The 6,000-nt window shown below is 50.2% G+C and overlaps 1 protein-coding gene across 4 annotated transcripts in view; it reads right to left on the reverse strand.

Moving 5' to 3' along the window:
• Positions 1–5,719, reverse strand: part of thrb (thyroid hormone receptor beta) — a 238,234-nt gene extending 232,515 nt beyond the window's left edge. Inside the window, exon 1 of one of the 4 annotated variants that reach the window (XM_033046930.1) lies at positions 5,469–5,719. The gene's annotated coding sequence lies outside the window, so the exon portion shown is untranslated. Of the gene's footprint in view, positions 1–3,840; positions 4,922–5,290; positions 5,430–5,468 lie in introns of those variants that run through there. The other 3 variants (XM_033046913.1, XM_033046922.1, XM_033046903.1) reach the window with 3 other exon arrangements.
• Between the last annotated feature and the right edge of the window lie 281 nt (positions 5,720–6,000).

Here is a 6,000-nt window from a genome sequence, read left to right on the forward strand (position 1 = left end):
TCCCTCCTCACCTCCCCACTTTCCACCTCTCCCTCCCTACCCCTCTCCATCAATCCATCCACTATCTCTCATCACCTCCCCAGGATCTTTCCCCTCTCTTCCTCCCTTAATCCCTCCCTCTCTCCACAACTCCTCTCCCCTCCTATCCTTCTATTCCCCCACCTTCCCCACTCCTTACCTCCCTCTATCCCCCCCACTATCCCTCCTCACCTTCCCCGCTGCCCTCCTCTCTCTCTATTCGCCACTCCCTCCCCCACTCAACCCCTCCTCTATTCCCCCTCCTCCCCCACCAGACATGAGACAGGAAAAAGCTGAAAAAAGAGGGAGATAGATTTCTCCACGGATTTTGAAATTTGGCGCAGCCCCACCTCCGCCGCAAGGCCCTACTGCTGCCACAAGGCTCCACCACTGCCAATGGCCCCACCACCGCCGCAGGGCTCCACCACAGCCGCCACGGCCCCATCGTCGCGAGGCCTCACCACCGTGGTCTTGATGTCCCCTGGACCGCCGCGTGGAACCCCGGCCGGGGCCTTGCGGGCAGAAGCCTGGGTTGGCCGAAGCGGCCGACGGCACCTGCGGCTGGGCACCACGGAGGCCGTGAAGTGGGCTCGACCGCTCGGCACCACGGAGGCGCCCGCAGACGCAGCTCCAGCCGGTGGAGTGCAAGTGATGCTCACTCCGCTCCTTCAGCTTTATATTCTCCTCTTCGGGCGAGGCGAGCGCCACCCATGACTGACAGCGGACCTGTCCAATCAGTGTGGCGATGGTGCAGGAAGGGACTGACAGGAGAGGTTACCAATCTGCGTGGCGGCGACTGACAGAAGAGGAGACAAATTTGCGCATGCGCGGTTTATCATCATTTGAGAAGAACTCGGGCAATTCAAAAAATAGATACCATTCCAAGGAAGCGAACATACTTCATAACTTTGCATCAACATTGTTCGCCATTTCACAGTCCCAGCTATGGCTGGCCATCAAGGCCTGCTGCAGCTGTCGTCTCTGTCCGGTGGTCCCACGAACCATCATCCTTCTCCTTGCTCGGCCCATCTTCAACTCTCACACCCCAACTCACTGAAAGTAAGAACCCCCCCCACCCCGGTTCTTCCTACCATCGCTTATCTAATGTCTGCCACCCGATTCCCTCCACCTCCTCTCGGGATCCTGGACTTCGGGGCGAGCAGGGCCCGGGCTGGGCGGCTGCCACGGCATCATCGTGGCCCTTTGAAACATGCAGCAGCTGCTGCTCAATAAGCTCAAGCATTGCGCGCCAATGCCTCATTGAAGTCAATGGAATAGCCAGAAGTCCTGTGAAAAAACAACTAACTGCTGGGGTGAAGAAGAAACAATACCAGTGGGCCATAAAATATATCGATTGGACATCGCGGACCGAAGGTACTATTCAGTGATGAAAGCCGTTTACTGGTTTAGGGCCAACCACAACATGTTCACAAATCAGCCTGAGAGCCAGTGAGAAAATGCCGCATCGACACACTCATCAAACACTCGTCAAAAGATGGTGTTCTGGGGGTTTGATTCAGCTTCTGTAGTGTTGGTCCGCTGCGCCCAGTTGATGGAATGAGGAGACCGCTGCAATACATCACTGTATTGTAGGGAAGTGGGGTGCCGAAGATGGCAAAGGCTTTTCCAGCTGGATCTGTGATATTCTAGCACGGCTTTGCACCGTGCCACACATCAAAGACGGTGACCTAATATTTCCAGCAGAAGGGGGTGTATGTCTTGGTAAGCAACCTGACCTGAATCTGAGAATTTGTGGTCAATTATCAAAGAAAGCAGGGATGTGGTGTTTTGGAGTATTGTGAACAGTTTTAGGCACCATATCGGAGGAGCGATGTGCTGGTATTGGAGAGGGTCGAGTATGAGAATGATTCCAGGGATGAATGGGTTAATGCATGATGAATGTTTGATGGCTCTGGGCCTGCACTTGCTGGAGTTTAGAAGAATGAGGGGGATCTCATTGAAACCTTCCAAATAGTGAAAAGCCTGTATCGAGTGGATGTGGAGAGGATGTTTCCACTAGTGGGAGAGTCTAGGACCAGTGGGCACAGCCTCAGAATTAAAGGACATACTTCTAGAAAAGAAGACCGTTTCTATCCTAAAATGGCCGTGGGACTTAGCATCACCCGCCTGGGGCTTGGACATCGGGAGAGAAATTGAGAGCAGGGGAGAGAAAAGACTTTGCCTTCCAACACAGTGGGTTCACTGTGATGGATGTTTGTGTGAACTTAATTGTGTGTATGTCTGTAGGACATTGTTTTTGTTTGTATGGCTGTGGAAACAAAATTTCGTTTGAGTCTCACTGGGGCTCAAATGACAATAAATTTGTATATTGTATATATTATAAGAGATGAGGAGGAATTTATTTAGCCAGAGCATGGTAAATCTGTGGAATTTATTGCCACAGACGGCTGTGTAGGCCAAGTCATTGGGATTTTTAAACCAGAGATTTAGTAAGGATGTCAAAGGTTACGGAGAGAAGGTGGGAGAATGGGGTTGAGAAGGAAAGATAGATCAGCCGTGTTTGAATGGCAGGTGTAGACTTGGCGGGCTGAATGGCCCAATTCTGCATGACATGAATTTATAGGACTATACCACAATACAAAAGCACATCGAGTCTATAATTTAGCTGTGGTATTAGCCGTGCCAAATCATGTCAAAGACTTGATAAAGAACCCAGTGGACAATATAATGTACTAAAGATATAATGGAAAGATGATAATGAATGAAAGGTACCTCTGTGACATGTATATTGACTTGATATATATGAGTGCATGCTCGATTCAATTAATTTGCACAAGGGTGTAATGTGAATACAGAATGAAAAAAAGTGAAAAAGACAAAAAAAAAATATTCCAAAACTGAGACCACTTTATACATCCAAGATCCAGCTTTGTGGACCTATTCCCTTGCAAACAGACTGTAATTTAATCTGCGTATGGCAGTTACCGTATTACCTGTGACAAGTTTAACTACAACAAACGCCGTGAAGAAAACACTACATATTTCACACTCTTTATTTTTATCATCCCAAAGCACTTCATAGTCGATTAAATATTTTACAGTTCTAAATATTGTACTAAATTGGCCAAATTGTTCACAGAATAAAGTATTACTTAATAAGATATTACCCGTCAGGGGGGCATACACACGGTGCTGACGATGCAGTACACCTGCACTGTATTTTTATGTTTAGCCTCGCTGGCTCTTCCAAAGCAACTTACAGTTTTAAGTTACCACAACAGAGGGGCTGAGTGAAAATGGCGATTTTCTCCTTAATTAGTCTGTAGATTCTTATTGAGCCAGGAATTAGAATAGGCAATTCAATGTCAAAACTTGCACGGATAGTAAAGAAATGAAAACCGGAAAGTAATGGAAAAATAACGTCAAGTCAAGTCACATTTATTTATATAGCACATTTGAAAAACAACTCTCGTTGGCCAAAGTGCTTTACATTTGTATAAGAATAGTATAACAAACTACATACATAGCCCTCGCTCAGAGGACGTCAAGAACGTAAAGAAGTGCACTCTAATTAACCTCCAATTAAACAAAATCAAGTGACATCACACTTCAAAATGTTCTGCCCCATGTGCTATAGTTTCACTTCCTGCCAAAAAACATTTAGACGAATGGAAAAGGCGCGATTTTCTTTCTGGATTGTGTTTTTTTAACTGGGTATCTAATGTCAGTGAGGGTGGACCGAAGGGGCAGTGTCTGTGCTGTACTACTGTTCAGCGTGATGGCTAAAACGTCTCTCTCGTGTCACTGCCAGATTTACACCCCTGCTGCATGTGAACGCAGTAGCAAACAACTCAACTTTACCTGTCCGGTCCGACCGATTTATTCGCCATTACTTCTCCTGCAATCCAATGACAGCCAGCGTGTCTGGGTTTGAGGTACAAGGAGCAACGAAGGGTGTTTCGGTCGCCTGGAGACTTAGTGGCATCATTTACTGCCACCGCGGAGAGGGCAACGTCGCCTGCGCGCAGAGCTCGGGCTGAACTCCCCCCAACAAATACAAACAAGCTGAGGCAAAGTGGTTACTGCCGAACCAGACTGCAAAATGTCATTCAACATAAACAACGAATTAACAACAATACCGTGACTCCCCACAGAAATGTCCAAGAGCAAAATCCTCGGCTTCAACTACCTCAAATCAGATGGACACACTGGGCGTTGAACGCCTGTACACAGCGCAATATGTGTGGACGCCCGGCTGCTGATTGATTCTTTCCTCGGCTATTCAGTATTCTGCACAACGATCCATAGCGCTATCCGCTGCATCTACCTATCGACCGTACACGAAGCAAGCGTCAATCGTCACACCAGGAACGTGAAGACCAACTGAACTGACACGTTGAGTTGAAGGAATGCGCTGGGAACGCCAGTCCTGGCCAAAGATCTTTGGTCCTGGCTGCACTTTGTACAATCCCTCCCCGCCAACAAGCAGAGTAGCAACGGGACGAAAAACCCGGCGGAGGCCAAACAAAACCAGCGTACTATCTGAAGGATCTGCAAGAAGGGATTGCATTGCATTGCATCGCATCCTGATGTGCTGCTGCAGTAAATTAGCGAAGGCATTTTAAACCAGAATCCTTGTAACGTAACTGGACAGACTCTAAAGTTGCAAGAAGCCAACGTTCTCACAAACTAAAGATAGACACAAAATGCTGGAGTAATTCAGCGGGACAGGCAACATCTCTGGAAAGAAGGGATGAGTGACGTTTGGCGTTGGTGGGCGGGATGGGTGAGCTCTGTTTATAACCAAGAGGGGGCTGACAAGCCCTCCTCAACGACCAAATCACTTGTAATTGATTAAAATAAATGACTCAGCGCCCTGCAGCCAGTGATGCTGCCGGGCCGGGCCGGGCCGGGCTGTCAGTGGCCACAATGTATCTCCCCGGGATCGAACCTGCGCTCCAATGTAGTAACGCATTTCAGCCAACCCACGGCGGCCGTGGCAGGCGGGGACTCGCTCCCCCCGCCTCTCCCGTGCGGGACGCTGCATGGCTGCAGGGCTGCAGGGCTGCAGGGCTGGCGGGATAGGCTCTGTTGTGGGGCAGAGTTAGAGCCACATACTCCAGGACCCATGCAAGCCCTGGCCGCCATTTAAAGACAGCGCTCCGTCCCCCGCCCCGCCAGTGCCCCGACCCCGACCCCGACCCCGACCCCGACTGCAAGATCTCACCCTGGCGGCTAGTCAATGCAGTTCGTTGACAACCCCCCACCCCCCCAATAATCCTGCACGTCAGCGAGCCTGAGTGTTACTCACGTATCTAGCGGGCTCGGGTGGGTAAAGTTCTGTCCTTTCAATTTCCCCACCCATCAAAACGCACAAACATTTGCAGAATGACACGCCTCGCTCGCTCGCTCGCTCGCTGCTGTTCTTCCCTCCCCCATGGAGACAAAATAGCCTTGGGGAGGGGAGGGGGGTGGGTGGGTGGTGGTACCTTGCAGAGCGGCGATGGCAAGGCGGCTCGGTCTCCCTCCCTCAGGCCGGGTTGCTGTTGCACGGCGCCGCTGTCCTAAGTTGACCCACTAGCCAGAGAGAGAAAACAGCGACCTTGAGCCGGGGGAAAGTGAGCGGGAGGCCGGGGCTGCGCGGCCAGCAGGGGGAACCGTCGAGCGCCGCAACATGAGAGCCATGTGAAGCCGGAGCCAGTGGCCGCCGAGCAGAGCCGAGCGGGCCTGGCTGGCTCCAGCACACGGTCACACTTTCTCCAGCGGGCGCGGCTCTGTATTTTATAATACAATTACTATTCGCCGTATTTTATGATGCTGCTGGGCGAAATATTGTGTTATTTTAGTTTGCAATTTTTCTCGATACGCATGCATACCAAACAAAATAAAGTGTTAACATGTGTGAGAAGGAACTGCATATGCTGGTTTACACCGAAGGTAGCGGGGTCATGGAAAGCGCGTTCACGTCGCGGCCCTGTTTCCACCAATCTCTCTACCACCACGCACAAGAAGTAGGAATGT

This window comes from Amblyraja radiata, chromosome 2, assembly GCF_010909765.2.
Source record: "Amblyraja radiata isolate CabotCenter1 chromosome 2, sAmbRad1.1.pri, whole genome shotgun sequence".
Classification (NCBI taxonomy): Eukaryota; Metazoa; Chordata; class Chondrichthyes; order Rajiformes; family Rajidae; genus Amblyraja; species Amblyraja radiata.